This window comes from Pholcus phalangioides, unplaced genomic scaffold (genome assembly GCF_987345545.1).
Source record: "Pholcus phalangioides strain wild (caught in Gottingen) unplaced genomic scaffold, Ppha-v1.0 ptg000011l_1, whole genome shotgun sequence".
Taxonomy (NCBI): Eukaryota; Metazoa; Arthropoda; class Arachnida; order Araneae; family Pholcidae; genus Pholcus; species Pholcus phalangioides.
The window spans coordinates 30,000,001-30,021,209 of NW_028301604.1; the positions used below are offsets into that span (position 1 = coordinate 30,000,001).

Here is a 21,209-nt window from a genome sequence, read left to right on the forward strand (position 1 = left end):
TAGAGCAGGTGAAATGTGAAGGGAGTAAATTTCCAGTTTATACTTAATCACTCATAGGGTCACTCACACGGTTAGGGCAGGCAAAATACCATCGGGGGGCTAAATCTCCAACTTACTTGATCATTCATACGGTCACTCACACCATCATTCACATGTTTACTCGTATGGTCATTCATACGGTCAGGGCAGGTTAATTGTCACGGATAAATGTCCAGCTTACATGTTATTCATACGGTCACTCATTTGATCACTTGTACCATCATTCATATGTTCTCTCATACGGTCAGGGCAGGTTAATTGTCATGGATAAATGTCCAGCTTACATGTTATTCATACGGTCACTCATTTGATCACTTGTACCATCATTCATATGTTCTCTCATACGGTCAGGGCAGGTGGAATGTCCGGGGTGAAATATCCGGGGCGAAATGTCAGGGATGAAATTTCCGGGGGCCAAATTTAACGGGGACGAAATGTGCCAGGGGCGAAATGTCGGGGGCAAAGATTGCGTGAACCATGGGGACGGTATAAAAAGTCATTTTTTTTTATTTTAATTACTGTACAATCTCTTGTTACATGAATGACATATCTGTGAGTACTACATGTTATTTGAATACTTTTTCTAATTGGAAATATGCGTCTAGGATCAACGGTCCGCCAGGGAAATACCATACGCCCTGTTACCTTGTGCAGCCTGTATATATGAATGGTCCCAAAAAAAATCATATCTGCCCAGATTCCGAATTTGAGGGAACAGGCCCTGATTTATCGTCCACTTCCCCAGTCCATATATAACACACACACACACACACACACCATCGTGCAATTTATTACCATTTTACCCCTAAAGAGATAGATTCCACAAAATCAGTTTTGGCAAAGTGGCACGGATAAAGCACATAAAGTGTTGTATAACGTCCATATCTCTTCTATTTTTTTCATATCCGTCATATTTTTTCTAAATCAATATGTCTGTTACACCGTATATTTGTGTAGCCAAAACGAATGGGATTTAGACCAATGTTATTCAACGTTTTTACAACTACGAACCGGTGAAAATAATTGAAAAATTTCGCGAACTGTCAAAATATTCATTAATAAGGGAAATATTTAGCGGACCGGCAAAAAATTCATAAGTAGTAGAAATAATTTGCGGACCAGCAAAAAAGCGACTGGAAAAAACCAAATAAATAAAAGAAATAACTTGAGGACCGACAAAAAAAACAATAGGAGAAATAATTCGAGGACTGATAGGAAATTTTCAAGGACCGGAACTACTTTACCGCACACCCAGCTCCGGTCATATATCACCATATGTCAGTTTCCGACCAGTGGAGTTGGGTGGGAAATGTAGGCTCCACATCTATCGGTGATTGCCCCAGGCTCGGTAGGTGAAGAACTTGCATCTGACTTCCAGTGCCCGGATTCGAACCCATGGACCTTGATGGTAACCTTCATAGTGGAAGACGAACATCTTACCGCCGTGCCACTCGGACAAGGACCGAGTGGTGGTCATGACCAACTGGTCCATGGTTGAAGAACAGTGATTTAGACCCTGTTCCTGTTAAAGTCAATATAAATATAGTGAAAGCCATTAATACCTAAACTGACGAATTTAATTTATTCTTGAAAGTTACTCGTATGTATCATGAAGAAACCTTACCTGGAAACAAACTTTTCAATTTAAAATGATGACCACGTTTTATATCAGGGTCATATAACAAGGGCGGTCTCATGAGAAGCTAGAGTTGGTACCAGCTGACGTCTCGCGGGACGTCATTCTACCGCAAGACCAAGTGTGCACCCGCTTTGCTACCTTGTTAATTGAGGTAGTATGCACAATCGCTGTACTGCGCTGCCCATTTTACTGAATTCTTTTCAAAATTATCTTTTCGATTAATCTCATTAGTATCTATGACATGAATGTCGCTCTTCACTTGTTAATACAGGATATACGGAAGACTGGATGTTGTGAAGATATTTATTATTTGAGATGTTAATTTTTTTTTTAAGGAAGGAAAAACTCATCTCTGCCTCTATATACGCCATATATACGCTCTAGCGAAGGAAAATCTCTATCTCCTCTGTAGCTTAGTGGTCAGAGCACTCGTCCGGCAATCGAGGTACCCGGGTTCGACTCCCGGTAGAGGCAGAGATGAGTTTTTCCTTCCTTAAAAAGAAAAATTAACATCTCAAATAATAAATATCTTCACAACATCCAGTCTTCCGTATATCCTGCATTAGTATCTGTTTATTTTTGGCTTGCTTCGTTCATCCATTTAAACATTTAAAATAAGAAGTTTTGCATTTGCTTATGAGGTAACAACTTCGACTAAGCATATTTCTCTCGGATCCATTCCAGTTGAATTACATACGTCAACATTTATTGGTTGATTGAAAGCCAACTGGAGACACATAATTTCAATTAGCTTTTAAACTTTTTTTAGGTAAACCTAGAAGACGATTCTTCAGATCATCTTCATATTCATTAGCTTGAAGGCCGCGGTAGTCCAGGTCGATAAGATACTCTCCTAAAGTGCCAAAGGATGTTTAGAGGTGTCGCGAGTTCGATACCCGGTTCGTCCTTGTCAGAAACTTTCCTGACACAGGGTTACAACAAAAACGGCGACATGACCGCAGAAAAAAATTGCTACCGCAGGGAGTCCCACGTCGAGGGGTTGGTGCGCTAACACCTGGATGAGTATAAAAGAACAAGCCTGCCGTTCGGTATCGGCAATAAGTTGTAGGTCCCGGTCTAATTAGCCCTCGTGAGCAGAAAATGACCGTGGTGCGACAAAATGATCAAACTAGCTTGAAAATGATTGCTGCAAGTATAAACGTACTTAATTTTACTCGATCGAGCCTCTTACATTTGGACACCCATATTTTGCAAGTCTATGGGTCATTAGAGGAAAGTATAATAAAAGTGACTTGAATCCCCCAAATCTTTTTTGTCTTCCGAGATTTGTTCTTGCACGTTGCAATCGCACAAGAAATCATTTATCACTGATTTACACAAGAATCACTAAAAAATAACCCGTGCATACCAGTGATACTAAAACAATACCATGAACGAGATATCACTCACTTAAAACGGTAGAGAATAAGTAACTAAAATTTAAAATAATCCTCTCTAATACAGTACATTTTGTAAGCTGATGTCGTCGTCGAAAGAAAAGTAGCAGGGTCATGACGCCACACAGAGCACCTCCGAGACCACGCCCACTGAAACAAGGCGGCAAGTGCATCAACAAAGAGATGAAGCAGTCCTTATTATATACCCTTGGTTTTATGACTTTCATGCATACGATGCACAGTGGCACGTTTTGCGGAAAGCGTAGTCATAAAATACTTTACTCACACTTTAAAATACATTGCATGTTCTTGAAAACGGTTTGGAACAAGAAATATTATGCTTTTTTAATAGCTGGGTGCAGATTATGTGACAAGGATTTTATGACTTGTAAATGATACATTTGTTTTTTGGCTATAGAGAGCATTTCTTTCGAAGAAATATTGTATAGGGGGATTTGTTCATGAGATATCCCATAATCGTGCGTCTAAAAAGTAAAAAGAATGTGTATTTTCCGAAATAAAAAGTTAACGAAAGTAACATCCAAAAATATTTTAACACACAATTATAGAACCAATTAACGTACGTCTTTGCAATAATTTTGACATGAACAACAAAATTCCAATTTGAGTTTTACCAAAAAATTTAGAAAATACTGTCTCAAAAGTATAGAAGAAAGCGTGTGAGATAGTGATTTCCCAAGTTTAACAAATTTGTGCATAAAGTAGGATTGCACATTAGGGTGGGTCGAAAAAGATGAAGTTTTTATTTTCAAATCGCTATAGTGCGCCTTTATAAAGTTGCCTCCTTTAATAAGAAAAACGACGTAAAGATTTTTAAAATCGGTTGATATCTTCCGGTCGCGCATCGGACTTGAAGTTTATGGAAATATTGACGAAAAAAAAAAATCGAACATTTTTCTCAATTTTTTTAATATTAGTTAAAATTATACGATCGACGCGCCAAAGGTTGTTATACTTATTTTATGGTTCCATAAAGCAAAATAAATTAAAACATCATTAATATTGCAATGTTTATCGGTCGCGCAACGTGTTCGAAAAATAGGAATTATCAAAATTTTTGCAAGTTTCGTTGTTCAGCTTTTCTCCCGTTTTGTCATAACAAAACGACCAAGAATTCATCACAAGGAGGTGGCTGCACTCGAGTTCCACCTACACTCCCTACCCAAACAACCATCCAAAGTAGGCGTGTGTGTAATTTACATTAAATTTCAAAACTAGTCACCAAAATTGATGCGTTCAAAATCTGACTTTTGGGAGAAATCAGTCATAACTGATCTTGATAATAGCGTAGATCTGATGTACACTTAAGCTTCTCGTGTCCATATACTTTAGCTCAGGCCTCGGTAACAAGTTTGATACATCTCTCGACTGTCTGAGTCCGTCGGAGATGCCTCTGATGTGGTTAGTGTCGGAATTAATGAATAATATAATATCATCACATACTTCCCGTAGCATTGGGGGAAGGATACAAGAGGCAAGTATTCCGGTTAATAATTCCAGTGTATTCGGTAGCTTTAAAGTTTTTCTTACGTAGCACGAAGTGTCTAATGGTTTTTCCTTTAGAGGCGGATTGTCTTGCTTTAACCCTTTATATCCGATATTGAGAAAAGTAGAATAAAAGGAAAATTATAATATATTAAAATAAAAGCATAAATGATGGCAGTAACAATAGTCATCATGTAAATTATTTGGTAGGTCATTTTAGTTCTAATTAAAGAGAAACTAAAAACAAAAACAATGTTTCTGTAACAATTAGTTAGTTTGAAATAAATTTATTTACCCTGGTACTTTAAAGTACCGTCTGGGTATAAAAAGGGTTAAAGTTCTTCTATATCCAATGTCATCAACAATCATAGCCAACAGTAAATTTTCAGGGTGTCCAAAGAACGCATTGGGTTCAACTACTGGATCAACAACTTTAAGTAAGTCCCTCTTATCAAATAAATACCACAATTTTTGAACTGCTGGAAAAACATGTTTAGCGCGTCATTGAAATATTTGTTATTTTTGATGTGGAACCACACAGGCACGTACAATTTCAAGGTGAAGAGAACTTCTGGTTCGCAAAAGGATTTGGCTAACTTAAGTATTCCTACAACCTTAGCACTCTATTGGCCGCATTTAGCCATCTAGAATGTGACAGACGATCAGTATCTCGAATTGACAAATCCCCTGGAAAATTTCCTGGCTTTATTGTTTTGGAAATGCCTAATAAATACAGTACTACTGGTCATTTCTCAGCATCTTTCTGTCTACTTCTAGAAACCAACAATCTACAGATTCATACTCCAACACAGAGAGCTTTCACATCCAGTAAGCTATTATCAAATGGGCCCAGAAAAAGATTTTGGCCCTGTAGATGCACCATCTATATCTGTGGTTCCCGACTTCGAGGCGCGAATGCGAGCCGATTCCCCTGTTAAAAAATCTTGCCATAGAGAGCAACAGGCCTACAACGGTACAAATATTCAATCATTTCACTTCACTCACAATTTCAAATTTAGATGATAGCACTAAACATTCCCGCACAACACTAAATACGGCGCAGATTGGCAGGTGCACATATTTTGTTCCAGACTCCGTAACGAAGCTGGGCTAGAAGAGATCTCGGCCGCAGGATAAGTCCGATGGCGGAGTCCTGACGTTCATTGATTCATTGCACCATCTATATGCGGAAAAAATGACAGAGAGGAATTTCGTTGAAATGGAGTAGATGCACTATTCACTGTAGTGGTCTTTCCACGTGCATTTCACACGCGATCCAGTCAGACTCAGACAGGTGAGGGATATGCCTAAATTGTTACCGAGGCCTCAACTATGTGACATGGAGATAGAGATAGGTACATCAGATCTACGCTATCATCAAAATCAGTCATGCTTGATTTCTTCCAAAAGTCAGACTTCAAACGTGTACACTTGGAAAAGAAACAGAAGAAGAAACTGTAAACCCCACCGAATTCTAGTCAATTGTAGTAACTATTTTTCAAATATAGTGTGAATTACACACGCACAAGCCTAGTTTGGATGGTTGATTGGGTTGCTTGTGGGTGGAACTCGACGTGCAGCCACCTCCTTGTGATGAATTCTGGGTCGTTTTATTCTGACAAAACGGACGAAAAGCTGCACAATGAAACTTGCAAAAATTTGGTAAATTCCTGTTTTTCGAACACGCTGCGCGACCAATAAACATTGAAATATTAATGATGTTTTAATTTATTTTACTTTATTGAACCATAAAATAAGCGTAACAAACTTTTGCGTGTCGATCATAGAATTTTATCTAATATTAAAAAATTTAAGAAAAATGTTCGATTTCGTCAATTTCCATAAACTTCAAGTTCGATGCGCGACCGGAAGGTATCACCCGATTTTAAAATTTCTTACGTCGTTTTCCTTCTTATTAAAGGAGGCAAATTTTCCTCACTATAGCGATTTGATAATAAAAATTTCATTTTTTTCGACCCATACTATTGCACATGCACAGTAGACAACCTACTTTGACATAGTGTATAAAAGGCTCAATGACTTTCACTCTTCATTTAGTTATAAAAGTGCTAAACAACGTGTAGTTTTCTTGTCAGGAGACCATGAAAGTATGGCGTTTCAAGAGGTAGCAGAGCAAAATCGAACGTGCCAAAATCGGATAAATTTTGCCGAGCCTTCAATGGTGGCGCTGCATTTCCCATTACCCCTCCCAAGCTGCTAAATAGTGATAAACTCAATCAGACAGGAACTCGGGTCAGAATCGGACAGATTTTGCCGAACTGTCGATGTTGGTGCTTTATCTCACCAAGCTGCTAAGTGGCGACTTCTGCTTTTATGGGCATTAAGGAATGGGATGCGGAGGAACTATTTAAGAAGTGAGTCGTCTTCCAGTCGCCAGTACAAGTTAAAAAAATCATCCTCTTTGAGTCACTGGCAAGTGACGGATTGCTATACCTACTATACAGTATAGCAAAAAGGGCCGACATAGGGGCACTAGCTTTAGTAGAACTATTATTATTTAGGGCTCGGATTTTTATGACCGAAAGATAAAACGTCTAACAGATAGGTTAAAAAAACCTGAATTTCTGGTTTTTTAACCGATCAGCAACGACGTTTCATCTTTCGGTCATAAAAACCCGAGCCCCAATTATCATTATTAAAACTACAACACAGGTGATCAAGTCCTTATCCCGAGGAATTTTTTAGCCTCAAGATTACCTCCTGAGTATTACCAGCCAGCAGGAAATGAAACGGAGTGAATTAAAAAAAGAAAAATCAATATATTAAACATAAGAGAAAAAATTAGTGTAATCATACATATATAAAATTAATGAGCACTTTTACACGTCATATGCATTAGCAATGTCGATTGTTAATGGATAGAGTGTTTCACAAATTTCCAGAGAAATTAATACAAGTAAGCTAGTTATATTCACAAAATCTTACCTAGAAACAGTGATTTTATCGGGAACATACAAACTGGACGGTTAAGAAAAACAATAAAAAGAGATGACCACGTTTGTGTTCATCGTAAAAATTATCGCTACGGGAAGTTTTTCGGCATATCAACTGTAAATACTGTATATCAACTGTATCACTTCGAACATTGTGTATTTTGAGCTATTACAGTTGATATGCCGAAAAACTTCACGTAGTGATAAATTTTTTCCAATGAAAGCAAACGTATTTATCTCTTTCTGTTGTTTTTCTTGGTCAACCTTCCTTGTTTCTTTCCGATAAAATCACTTTTCCTCGGTAAGGCTTTGTGAATATAACTGACTCTCACTTCTATTAATTTCCCTAGAAATTTATGAAACAGTATCCATTCACTTCAAGTCGCCATACTTTCAAAGCTTCCTACAAGAAAAATTAACGTTGCGTGGCATTTTCATAATCAAATGAAGAGGGAACGTTATTGAGTCTTTTACACATATATACACTGTCTATGTGCAATCTAACTTTATACAAATTTATTACACTTCTTTGGGAAATCGTTGTCTTATGTTTTTCTCTATAATTTTGAGACTTTTTTTAATTTTTTGTTGTAACTCAAGTTGGAATTTTGTTATTCATGTCAAAATTATTGCGAAGGAGGGCGTATATTAACTGGTTCTATGATTGTATGTGAAAACTTTTTTTTCTGGATTTTGCTTACGTTCATATTTTATTCAAGAAAATACTAGGATGGGAATTGATTTAATTTTTTAACTGCTTAATCAAAAACAATCTATTAATCGACTGGTTAATAGCATTTTAATCGATTAATCGACTGATATTAATAGGATTTTAATCTAATATTTTCAAACACTAATCATTCATAAGCAAACGCAGTACATATCGGAAACTATAAAATATTAACTCATGCTGCGAAAATATATTCTATTCACTTCGCGCACGTGTCCACTGAATAGACGTAAACAAATAATAGACTAAGAAATGATGGCCGCTCGCTAAAAGCTATTTAATATGCTGAGCATACTTGTCATATCCTTAACTTGAATCTTGCTGGTTTTATTTTTCTTTTAAATCAGTTATTTTAGATTAGTCACTGACTTCGAGACTAATTTCGATTTTCATAATGTTACTTTTTCCCATGGAACTGCTCTCTAATGGTAGGGGGAATCTTGTCTTCCAAAATTTCCATCAAACTCAATTAAAAACTGACATCATCACCAGTTTCCGTTGAATCGACTTGTATTTATTTCCCCATGTCGAAAAATTTAATAAAAATATTGATTCAAATATTTTTATATATGGCCACTTACTTTCATTCAATGGGGTCCAACATGGTAAACACTTGAAGCGTTTACATGAGATCGGAATTGGGAGCAACTTGTTGAATTGGATAGAATCGCGTGGTTGAGACATAGGTTACAACGGGTTATGGTGAACGGGGAATTTTCTGATTGGACAGGTGTGGAGTGAACAAAAGTGGAGTCGCTCAGAGGAAGTGTCTTTGGCCCCATATTTTTTTCACCTTTTCAGCGATAAACTCAATCAAAGATTGTTAGCAAATTCGCAGATGACGTGATGAGATAGAGAGCTGCTCATACTAACTTAAGCAGGATTGCAGCATAGGCTAATGAATGGAGCATGACGTTTAGCGTTGAAAAGTGCATGGTCGCTCATTTTGGTTCAAACAACCCACGTTTAACTTACGAGTTGAATGGTGTCACTATCCCGGATGCAACTAGGGTCACCGATTTGGGAATTCTCATTGAGGAGCGGTTTAGGTTTTCTGAACATCGTTCAGCGGTGGTCAAAAAATGGAATGCTCGGTTTTATTTTCAAAAAGGTCTCTTCGCGTTCTCCTAAAGTCATTTTTCCGTTTTTCTGAGGCTTCGTTCATCCCGCACCGAAGTATGTCATAAGGTTCTGGAGACCATACCTACAGAGGGACATAGACTTGGTTGAGGGGGTGCAGAGAAGAGCTGCGCTCTTGTTGGCACACACGGCTTGAGTTATGAAGAGACTTCTCTCATTTTTTGAATATGTTTACATTGGAAGAACGCAGGTGTCGGGGCCATACGATCGAAGTGTTCAAAATTTTCAATGGGATGGATAGGATGGACCATGAGTTATTAATACACCGTCGATAAACTGCTTTGACAGTTGATTGACGGTGACACCAGTATCGTTTAGTAAAGGATAATTCCAGGTTGTGGTGCCGCAGGGAGTTTTTCGCTAATAGGGTTGTCAATCAATCTAATAGGTTACCTCCGAGGGTTGTGAATGCGTTGAAAAATAAGTACGATAGACATAGCAGGATAAATTGACAAGCTATCCATACTTAGTTAAGACAGGCATAATCTTTTTTATGGGCAGTGCATTACATATTATTAAATTTTTTTGGTGATATATGCTTTTACATTATTAACTGACCCAATTAATCGATTAATGTGTAGTTTATCGTAATGCATATCGATTACTTGTATAATCCACTGTGTTCTTTGTTTTTTTTTTCGTTTTGTTCAATAAAAAATCGGACCAGCCCTAGAAAATACACATTTTCCGTACTTTTGAGCGGCGCTATTAATTTAATAGCAGTAACATATTGGAATACAGCTGACATGACATTAAAAACCCAAAATAACGAGAGAATACGAATCCACGACAATTCAGCGGGAGAAAATTTAACGCAGCGGTAATTTTGCGCAAGACGATTCAGCGCAAGGGAAAAAAAAGATTAACAATATAATTTATAAACCTCATTTATTACCTCTAAATGTATAGCCCTGCGGGTTCTAAAGTCAACAGGAAACTGCAACTGGTCTCTTGTTTATATAGAAATGTCCTCTCCACTTGTCAATACAAGATTCATCGAAAGACTGGTTATTTGTGGAGATGAAGATTACAAGGAAGAAAATTCATCACTGCCCCCACGGGGACTCGAACCCCAGTCTCTCGCGTGCAGGACGAGTGCTCTACCACCTAAGCTATGGAAGCAGATAGAATATTTCAACCTTGGAGCGTATATATCATGAAAGGCACCGTAATGAATCTTGTATTGACAAGGGGAGAGGACATTTCTATATGCATGTGGCCATCTGGTTGGCCTATGTCATTCACGAGCTATTAGTTGATTGTTGACGCCGTCCATGTACGGTGCCTTTCGTGATATATACGCTCCAAGGTTGACGTATTCTATCTGCTTCCCTAGCTTAGATGGTAGAGCACTCGTCCGGCAAGCGAGAGACCAGGGTTCGAGTCCCCGTGGGGGCAGTGATGAATTTTCTTCCTTGTAATCTTCATCTCCACAAATAACCACTTTTTCGATGAATCTTGTATGGTCTCTTGTTGGTTCACTGTACCAGTCTAATTTTCATGGTTGTTCTAGCGTATCCAGTCAAGTGTAGAGCGTTGTCGTTTTCCGTACGTTCGATATTTTTTGTTCTGTGACGATGCCGTTGAAATTTTTAATTATTGAAAAGGGATGTAGTCGTGGTGCTGAGGGAACTGTCAGTTCCCTCAGCACCACGACCAGGGAAATCTGTAGAAAATTTAGAAACTTTGGTATCGGAAGCCTGGACCTTCAGATGATGTGAAGACAGAGCCAGGGCCTATGCATATTTTGGAGGCGACAACGAAGACTGCGGAGGCTATGAAGTTGGAACCAACACCTGGTGGGGTGTCTTCCGGAACCGTGTCAAGACGAGAGGACGACCTCGCAGCGCAGGAAGGAAATGTTGAAGCAAATGAGCAAGTAAGAAATGTTGAGCGCAAAAAGAAACAAAAACCAATGAAACATTTCACTCTGATGAAGAGCATGGCGATGAAGACTGTATGTGCATTTACTGTCTAAGACAATACAAAAATTCAAGACCTCGCGAACAGTGGGTACAATGCACCCAATATAAGAGGTGGGCACATGAGGACTGTATTACCACAAGGAATTCGAAATTTTTTGTTTGTACAAATTGTGAGAGCGAATTCGAAACAGATGAGGATTCACCATAATTAATGTTTGTAATCGTACCATGTACTTTAGAAATAAACTATGTTTCTTTGGGATAAATTTGATGTATTTTATTCACAGTAAGCCTCATATTTCATCATTTTCAGTGGTGTGTAAATGTACCCCAGGCTTTATGTAATCTTGCCCCGGTCACAGGGCAAATTTACACAGGTGACAACATGGTAAATAAAATAATTTAATTTGTTAAAATTGAATAATTTAAGGTACATAAAATTATGAACCATATGTCTTAAGGCCGGTATTACACTATAAAATTTGATAAAATCCCATTTATAAAACTTGAAAAATCTAACCAATAAGGTTATTGGTTACATTCTAGAAAATGCAACCGGTGGCCTTATTGGCTTCATTTTTCAAGTTTTATAAAAGGACTTTTACCAAACTTTTATAGTGTAATACCGGCCTAACTAATAAATTAGTAATAAAAATGAGAAAATTTGTGTAATGGCTAAAAGTAGAAAAACAATAGTTTAAAAATTGTGTGAACTTGTCCCGGTCTACCCTACTGCTATCTTTCTGGGCAAAAACTAAGAGGTGCTGAGAAAAAAATAACCTGTGAGGAGGAGCTGGGATTTGTTTACTTCTTGTTTGTTGTCTTCATGGTCACGAAGTTGAACGACAAGACTTTTTTTTGGTTTTAGCCACAAAAAAATATCTTCGCGAAATTCACCACTGTGCGACGTTTAGGTTTGGTCCCGATTCATCCCTATGCAATTTTTTTTTAATATTTCATTTATATATAAGACTTGCAACTTTAATTATATATATATATATATATATATATATTTCGTTTTCATCTAACTTAAACCTTAAGTTCTGTCAAACAATATTTATTCCAGTAATTAATTAGGTTTTGGTAATAATTAATTATGCCGATGTCAATTGAAAAAAAGGTTCTTGGGGCAATGTCTGAGCTGCATTACTGATTGCTGAATATTATAGCTTATTTGTCGTTGTTTTTTTGCTGTTTTTTGTAGCAACAAGATGAATTCTTTTCGACCACTGATTGACCAATAGTCGCACCATGTGTTCATGCCTATATAGCCTGTCAAGAGCTAATCAATTCTACTGTTGAAACCTAAAAAAATATATACAAGGTGCATAGGTAACAGGACGTATGGCATTTTACTAGCGAACCATTGATCCTTGAAGCATACTTCCAATTATAAAAAGTATCCAAATAACAACTAGTACACAGATATGTCATTCATGTTGCAAGGGGTTGTTTAATTATTAAAATAAAAATGGCAACTTTTTCATGAACGTGATTGTAAAGTTGTTTCCCCGTCTCTCCTGTTGCCAACAAAAAAAATCCGTTTCTAAGTGTAATATTCACTGAGATATTTTAATTCGAAAACCGGAGGAAAGTTGGGAAGAAACAGCATTAAATGCGGGACAAACGGTTTACCCGTATTTAACGCTGCTTTTTTCCAACTTTCCTTCGAATTTTTCTTCGAATTTTCCTTCGAATTTTTTGAATTTAAATATCTCAGTGAATATTGCACTTAAAAACGTGGAATTTTTTTAGTTGGCATCAAGAGAGAAGATTAGAGAACCGGGGTACACCGTATAAAAATTCAGATTTTTCATTTTGTGAAACACTGTATTTCACTCTCAAAACTGGTACAGGGTAATTTTTGAACGAGTTTTGAGCATTTTTTAAATTCGAGTCATACCTCTACGACGGACGGTTGATGAGATAAAGGCTGTACCATGTCACAAAACGGAAATTTTGCAGGAAAGCCGCGTATGTATAAAAATAATTTTTTTAGTATGGCTTTCTATAGAGCTCGCTTGTTTTGTACAGCAAATATCTCAGTTATTTATTAAAATAAGACTTATACCGAGTCCCAGGGGCGTAGCCAGAAATTTCGTTCTGTGGGGCCACTTTCATTTCAGGGGGGGGGATCAAAGCATAGACTAAAGATATAAATAGACCACTCACGCTATTCATAAAACTTGTCGAACGTGAAGAAAAGATGAGCTGTATTGTCGGAGGAAAACAGGTTCTGCGCTATCACATTTGGCTCGTTTTCGCAGAACATAGTGATTTCGTGTTAGTGCTAGGATGTTGCTGTAACGAAATTTGACTCGATCGAGTTGATGAAAACTTTCCTTCATCTGTTCAATGAATTTCATTCATTCTTTTGTAAAATATTTAGTGAATGAGGGATTTAAAAAAAATCGATTCATTATAATATAAAAAAATATTGAGTTTTTAAATCTTATTATATAACCTACCTCTTATATATACAGCCTATTTCATTTATATTTTTAAATATTCTCTTCTCATTCACTTTGTCACTTTTAATTTCAAACATTTATTTTAACTAGGGGTTATTAAAACATAAAAATTATCTTCCAAGAACATTAAAATTACTTTAATCATACATTTATTTTGAGTATATAATTATAATGCATCATATTATGTTATGTAATGTAACTCATTCACACTCATACCATATTCAGTCATGAAATATTTAAACAATAAGTAAAAGTCATTCTTGGAAAACCTTTTATAACCTTATCACACAAAAATATGAACACTTACATAATATTTCAGGAATAAAATGAATTTTTCAAAAAAATTGCAATACCTCATCGTCAGTACTTTTCTAAATTATAAGAAATGAAATTTCGTGTAGCGTATATATGTAACAATTTAGTACGTAAATGTATGTTACATGTCACATATGTGTAACCTCTTCGCTCCAGAAGTATACATATGTGAATCTTCATTTTTTTTAGGCATTAAGTAGTTTTTAGAATGATTCTTTCATTCAGTTAACATCTGAGGTACATATAGTGACTTCAGATCTTAACTCAGATGGTCCTAATAAAGATATTGACTGAATATTAATTAATCAATTAATTAATTGATTTTTCTTGTTTGAGGGCAATTTCACACGCACAACACAAACACAAATTAATCAATAAAAAAATTTCTTTTCTGTAATAGTTTTATCTCAAGCATGAAGAGAGGTAAAAATACTATTTTTAGAGGTAGTTATACATTTTTATGCAAAACTGCCATTGTCTAGAGGGTGAGTTTTCATTACATTCTATTTAAATAAAATATTTGCCATAAATTCCTCATTCTGAAAAGCATATTTTCTTCAAGTTGAGCGAAACTCGAATAAACTCACTAGCTCGCCAAATCTCGCCAAATCTTGCGGAGACGTATATTTCAGTTAAAAGTTAATAAAACTCATTACTTCAATCATTTATTACCAAAAATTCTATTAAAACATTTAATAATGGCTCACTACATTTGAATTTTACCAAAACTTGGAACTTTAATTGAATTAAATCCAAAATGGAATCGTTAAAAACTGAGACTACGTCAGAAATCCATTGAATCGTCAATTTAATATTCCAATTTTTAATTTATAAGAAGGGGAATAAGCAAAAAAGTATTCCCTTGTGAAAGGATACTGGTTCCCCTTTCCTAAACCGTTCAGAACATCCGAAAGTTGCGCAAGTGTTGGCCATTCTAATCAAAAATAAGACAGCGCGTGTAGATCATCATACGAATAGCCATAAGGAAAGCATTGAAAGCGAGATTCCCTGACCAGCCTTTTGACCGGAGTCACGTGACTCCGGATCTTTGCTTCACATTGTAACCCCTCGCGCGCTCTCTATATTATTCTTACTCTGTGGATCAAAGTGATAGAACAATAGATTTGGCCCAAATAGATCTTTTTCCCTTTTTCCGGTCATTTTCTCACATTTCAGGGGGGACCAGGCCCACAAGTCCCCCCCCCCCGTTACGCCCTTGCCCCGTCCTATGCCTATGTGTAGGGTTACGAAAGTACTGCAAATTAATAGCGTTATCCCATTGTTGACGAAAATCGACATAATGCCCTTTATCTCCGGCATACTGACATACACTGGTGAAATAAATTAAGAGAATTTGCATATTTTATCGAATTTCATGAAAAGAACTGAACTGAATGTAAAACCACTGCTTCTAGACAAAAATGCAAATTTTATACGTCAAATACGTAAGCGTACACGTGTGTGTAGGCGGAGCCAGTAGAGAAACAGGCTTTATAAGCGCGCGTAAGTTAAGACGCATTTCGTTCGCTAGCACGCCTCGGCGAATTTCTTGGTATTATTTTGCAGCAATCGGTTAATTTCAAATTGTAACAGTAAAAATGAGTAACCACCAACGTTTAGATGATGGAATGAGGTGGCGAATTGTGGGGAGGCTAGAAGCAGGCCAATCTCAAGTCCAAATTTGTAGAGAGTTCAATTTAACGCCCAGCGTCGTGTGTAACTTATGGAAACAGTTCCAGGATACCGGATCCATCGAGAGGAAGCCTGGGCAAGGTCGTCCAAGAGCCAGAGAAGATCGCCATTTGTCGATTATAGCGAGGCGTAACAGGAGTGCTACAGCTTCTCAGCTCTCTCGTGACTTGTATGCAGCCACAGGAACCCGTGTATCACGGGTGACTGTTTCCAAAAGACTTCATGAGAGAGGGTTGTTTGCAAGAAGACCTGCTGTTTGCGTCCCGCTCACTTCTACGGACAGGAGAATCCTTTTATCATGGTGCAGAGAGCATAGAGATTGGAGTATGGATCAATGGGCAACCGTTCTCTTCACTGATGAGTCCCGGTTCAGCCTAAGCACCGATTCTCGCCGTACGTTCATATGGAGAGCACCAGGGACCCGCTACCTACCCTCCAATGTCCGCGAAATCGACCATTATGGCGGAGGAGGTTTAATGGTCTGGGCAGGCATCATGTTGGATGGCCGCACACCTCTCCATGTCTTTGAAAGAGGCACTGTGACTGGTGTGAGGTATAGGGCTGAGGTCTTGGAACCCTATGTTCGCCTTTTCAGGGGTGCAGTTGGCCCTGAGTTCATTTTAATGGACGACAACGCGAGGCCACATAGAGCTCTTCTGCTCGACGATTTTCTAGAGAGTGAGGATATTCGCCGGATGGATTGGCCAGCCAGATCTCCAGACCTTAACCCTATAGAGCATGTCTGAGACTCTCTGGGGAGGGCAATTGCAACTCGCAACCCCCCTCCGGGAACCATCCAGGGAATGAAAACAGTGTTGCTGAACGAGTGGCACCAATTGCCACAGGAAATGATAAACTGCCTTATATCAAGTATGAAATCACGCTGCGAGACCAGTATATCTGTAAGAGAGGACCATACCCCCTATTAACCCATTTTTTTGTTTATTCTGCAACCGCTGTTTCATACCTTCCGACTCCAACGAGTGTTACGCACGATCATGCGTGTGTATTACAATTATTGAATGGTTATTTGTTTTGTATCAATGTATATACATATCAAATTTCATTAACATCGGTACAGTAGTTCTAGAGATATTCGACCAAGTCTGCAAATTCTCTTAATTTCTTACACCAGTGTATATACAAAAATGTACAACAATGTTGTCTAAGGTCATGTGAGAACTTTTTCCAGCAAGGATTTTTTTTAACTTCTAATGAACCATAGAATCGAACACTGCTTTTTTTATGCTCTCATTTGCCGGTACGCAGCCTGTCTTGTCCTTTCCCATAAACCAAGCTGTTGTGATTTTATGTATTTGCTGCTACCATCAAATCTAGGGCTCCTTGGAACCCCAGGATGACCGTCATCTTTGAGCGAAAATGTGACGTCAACATTATCGATATAGCCAATCGCTGTTCCCTATCCGCTTTTTTTAATGATTAGACGTTATATTTCCCTTGGAGCAGCAAAACCAGATTTTGTTCGAATGGAGGGTGATGAGTAAGCTCTCTTTTGTAGGCGACGCACCTCTATACTTTGTGACTCGTGAAACTTTAGTCTCCTTTCCCGTTCACACACATCTATGAAAATTCTATAAGTTTTCATAGATAATAGTTAACTCCACACACACACAATTAAGAATTAAAACTGACTGCAAAGTGATCAGAGTCCAAGTGTGTTCCGAGCTCTATCTGGACAGACAGACCCGATTTCTTTCAAAAATTCAGTGTTTTAATGTGATGAAGCAGTAGTTTCCCAAAACTCCATGGCCTGGGGATATTAATCGTTCCAGGTATGGAGTTAAAAACAAACATTATTAGAATTCTTTATATCTTATTCACACTTATTTTGATTTAATTTAATTTCGGCTACGAACATTTTCGTTGATATGGATGTGTGCACGTACTAGCATAAAGTAGCCGGGTCGTGAGCTGAATTTTTGACGCCAATTATCACGCACATCAGAATTACTTTCACTTGAGTTTGATTAAAGGCCGCTACACACTACGCTGACGTGACGTGGGACCACGTAAAAATGCGTGCGATATAAATTCCACCTATGAGTCTTCTGTAGGTACATTCACACTGTGCTGACGTGGCGTGGGAATGTGTCGAATTAAGAAATCTGACGTAAGACGTCTTATTACGTGTCAGAAAAAAATCAAACCTTTCAGATTTTCGTCAGTCATGTGATGGCATATGAAGACGCCATATTTGTTTTTCTCGTTCTTTTTGCTTCGTTCGCGTTTTGATAAATTTTGTTTTTTGTTCGTGCTTTGATTCATTTAGGGTTTTTTTCGTGTTTTCATTTATTTTGTTTTTGTTCGCGTTCCGACGATAAAAGAACACGTTCAGTCAAATTCTCAGCTGTATGACCCTACCAACACCGTCTACAGCAGAAAGCCTCCGCGCGAAGCTCGTGACGTCACTGAAGTCGTCCATTTCACTTATTGTCATTGAATATACTACAAAAAAAGGAAAAGATTTCGCACATATTGCACAACCTGCTATATTGAATGGCTACAGGTGAAATGGACGACTTCAGTGACGTCAAAGCTTCGCGCGGAGGCTTTCTGCTATAGAAGGTGTTGGCTCGAAAGAGCTGTCGATCTGCATTTATGGGAATCAGAGCCGCCCTTAAGGGTGTGAAACAGGTGCGGTCGCGCCGGCCGTGCGTTTTGGGGTATTTACGGTAACAATAATTTCTTTCATAAATTCTGGAAATCTGCATTTTCATTTAGAAATAAATAAATCTGGAAATTTTTTACATTTTCATCTAAAAAGTAATAGTTCTGAATTTCCACCATATATGGAATTGTTTTTTAAATAATTTTTGAATTTTCATCGATTCCGGAGTTTTCATCAGTTCTGGAATTACGGAGAAACCTCGATATTCTGCGGACCTAGGAAAAACATCGCTGTAGAGAGATTACCGTTATATCGAGAAGCAGCAGTTTAACATTCGAGTATAGACATTTCTGAGCAAGACTTGAAAAAATATCGCTGTAGAGAGGTTTATCGTTATATCGAGTAACAATGTAGAGAGGTTTCACTATATTTCTGTTTTTACATATTTTCACCAATTCTGAAAATTTTCTTCTCCTTGCATTTATTTCGAATTTTCATGATTTTCATTTTCTGAATTTTCGAGATTCCTTCTCTCACAGAAAGAAAAACAAATCGGGGCTAGGGACAAAACTATTATTTTCGCGGCGGGCCCCATGCATGGTAAAGGCGGCCCTGTATGGGATGCATGCACATTCTTCTCGAACACTTTACTGCAACGATTAATGTAGTCATTTCTTCCTCTTCCTCATCAAGGTCATCCAAAACACATCACACAGCCATGGGTGTTGAAAAAAAAAACCTTAACCACACACACTCAACAGGGTGGTAACTATCGACCGCCCAATAATTGCACACGTGATTCCTTGTGAAAAACTAATATAGGAAAGTGTTTCCCGTTTTCGATCGGACGAATATTAAGTGAGTTATAAGCTTTAAAAATTTTGTGACGTGTCATTTTCTAACGGTCAGTTATATGCCAAACACCGAACCAAAGTGCATTTCTCCACCAGCAGCGGGTTGTCACTTCTTAAAAATGAACTGAAACATTCAATCCCATTAGAACCCAAGTTCGGCCTTCTTCCTTCACGATTGGCACTTTTTCTCTCCATGTAGTGTGATACTATAACCTTGCTATTACGTATCGCTTACGTGTTAGCTTCGTCGTTTCCACTTAGTTAAGCCACGGCCGCAATTGGAGAACGAGTGGTTTAAAAGAATGGCCAAGGATGATAAAGCACTCAGGAAAATCAAGGAACTGGTCGGCTTTCTGGAAGAGAGTATGGAGTGGCTCCATAATAAGCGGACGGGAGCGGCAGATCGAGTGACGAGCCCAGCTGCACCTAGGAGAAGGAGTGAGAGAATCAGAAGGCAACAGGAGACGGGACGACAGGGAGAAGAAGAATGGACTGAGGAGGAAAACGAAGATCAAGAGGCAAACGATCCAGGCTCCGACTTCCAATGAGGACGAGGCGAAGAAGGAGGAAATCACGAATTAGTATTTAATTAAATAAGGGCGAAAGCTGTTCCTTGTAGGCGAAGGTCGTGAGGCAGCTTCCTTGAAACCATGCCGGATGAGCGGATGGACTTTGAGGGCTGGGTGACGGCTGGCCAGGTGTCAGGCAGTTGAATGCATACAGTCGCTTTCGTGGCCCGGGGTATTTGGGGAGGGGGACACACTCATACTTCCGGCACAACTCAATCGGTAGTAAATTGCCTATGGCGATAGACCGGAGTTGTGCTCGGTTTGAATGAATGAATGAGTGTTAGCTTTTCGTCTTCTATGTTGGCAAATTTATCGCAAGATTTGTATCATGTTAGCCTAATGAGATCTGTTTCAAAATTTTTTTAGCCAAATCAACACTTTTTTTCTCAAAATGTGCAATTTTTTTACCTTCACTATTAAGTCTAATTTTCTGAGGGAAGGTGCATACCCTGCGTATGTGTTTACTGCGCGATCATTATTTTACGTTGTTGTTTTAATCAGATTACAATATTAATCAATAAAACGGCAGTATTTTGTTTTTGTTTTTTTGAACTTTCATCAAAACTGTTACTTGTAAAAAGTTTCAACGAGGGATGTAAAAATGGTAGTTTGACGAAGATGTGGCTTAGTGGAAACAGTAAAATAATAACAACGATTCAATCAGAAACTTTTAATCAAACTTATTACGTTACGAATTGACGTATTCAAAATAATTTTTGGGTTCGAATTTTTCTGTTGATTCACACTATGCAACTCTGATCTTTTTCTCAAGGATATTTCAGTGATTTTAAGGTGTTTTTGGAGCACTGATTCTGAATCTAACATTGGTTTTATCAGATCGGCTCTAGTTTTTGAGTGAATGAAATTTCGATGGTAATACCATAAGTACAAAAAACGCGTATCTATTGGGAGGGGGCGAAGCAAAATGCGATAATTCGTGAAATTTTCGGAACTTCTATATGATAATATTGCATTCAATCAATCCGTTGAAAATTACCGTATCAAAGTTTTTGATTAAATAACAAATTCAAGAAAAACCAAATAACAAATTCACTAAAAAATAGCAAAAACCACTACATTTTTAAAAAAAAATTCAGGACGGAGAAAAAACAGAAATAACGAGACTATTCCAGAAAATACGAGACAAAATGAAGGAGGTATGAAGAGACGGAGGAGGCAAAAATCACTTTTCTTTCCAAATATCAGTTTCGGCATTAACATCCAGAAAATTCAATTTCTCAGTGAAGGAGGTATGGTCACCCTATTCACACAGTGACTAGCTCATTTTATTTATTTTGTATATCATAAAAAAAATCGTATTTTTAATTCCCCTCTCCTAACAGCGACTT

At 37.8% G+C, this 21,209-nt stretch overlaps 1 protein-coding gene and 1 non-coding gene across 2 annotated transcripts in view; both read right to left on the reverse strand.

Annotated features, from left to right (window-relative positions):
* Positions 1-21,209, reverse strand: part of LOC149080321 (uncharacterized) — a 311,347-nt gene that overhangs the window by 254,293 nt on the left and 35,845 nt on the right. The gene's annotated exons all lie outside the window — the stretch shown is intronic.
* TRNAA-UGC (transfer RNA alanine (anticodon UGC)) lies at positions 10,456-10,527 on the reverse strand. Its single transcript has one exon. It is a non-coding gene; the product is annotated as a tRNA-Ala (tRNA).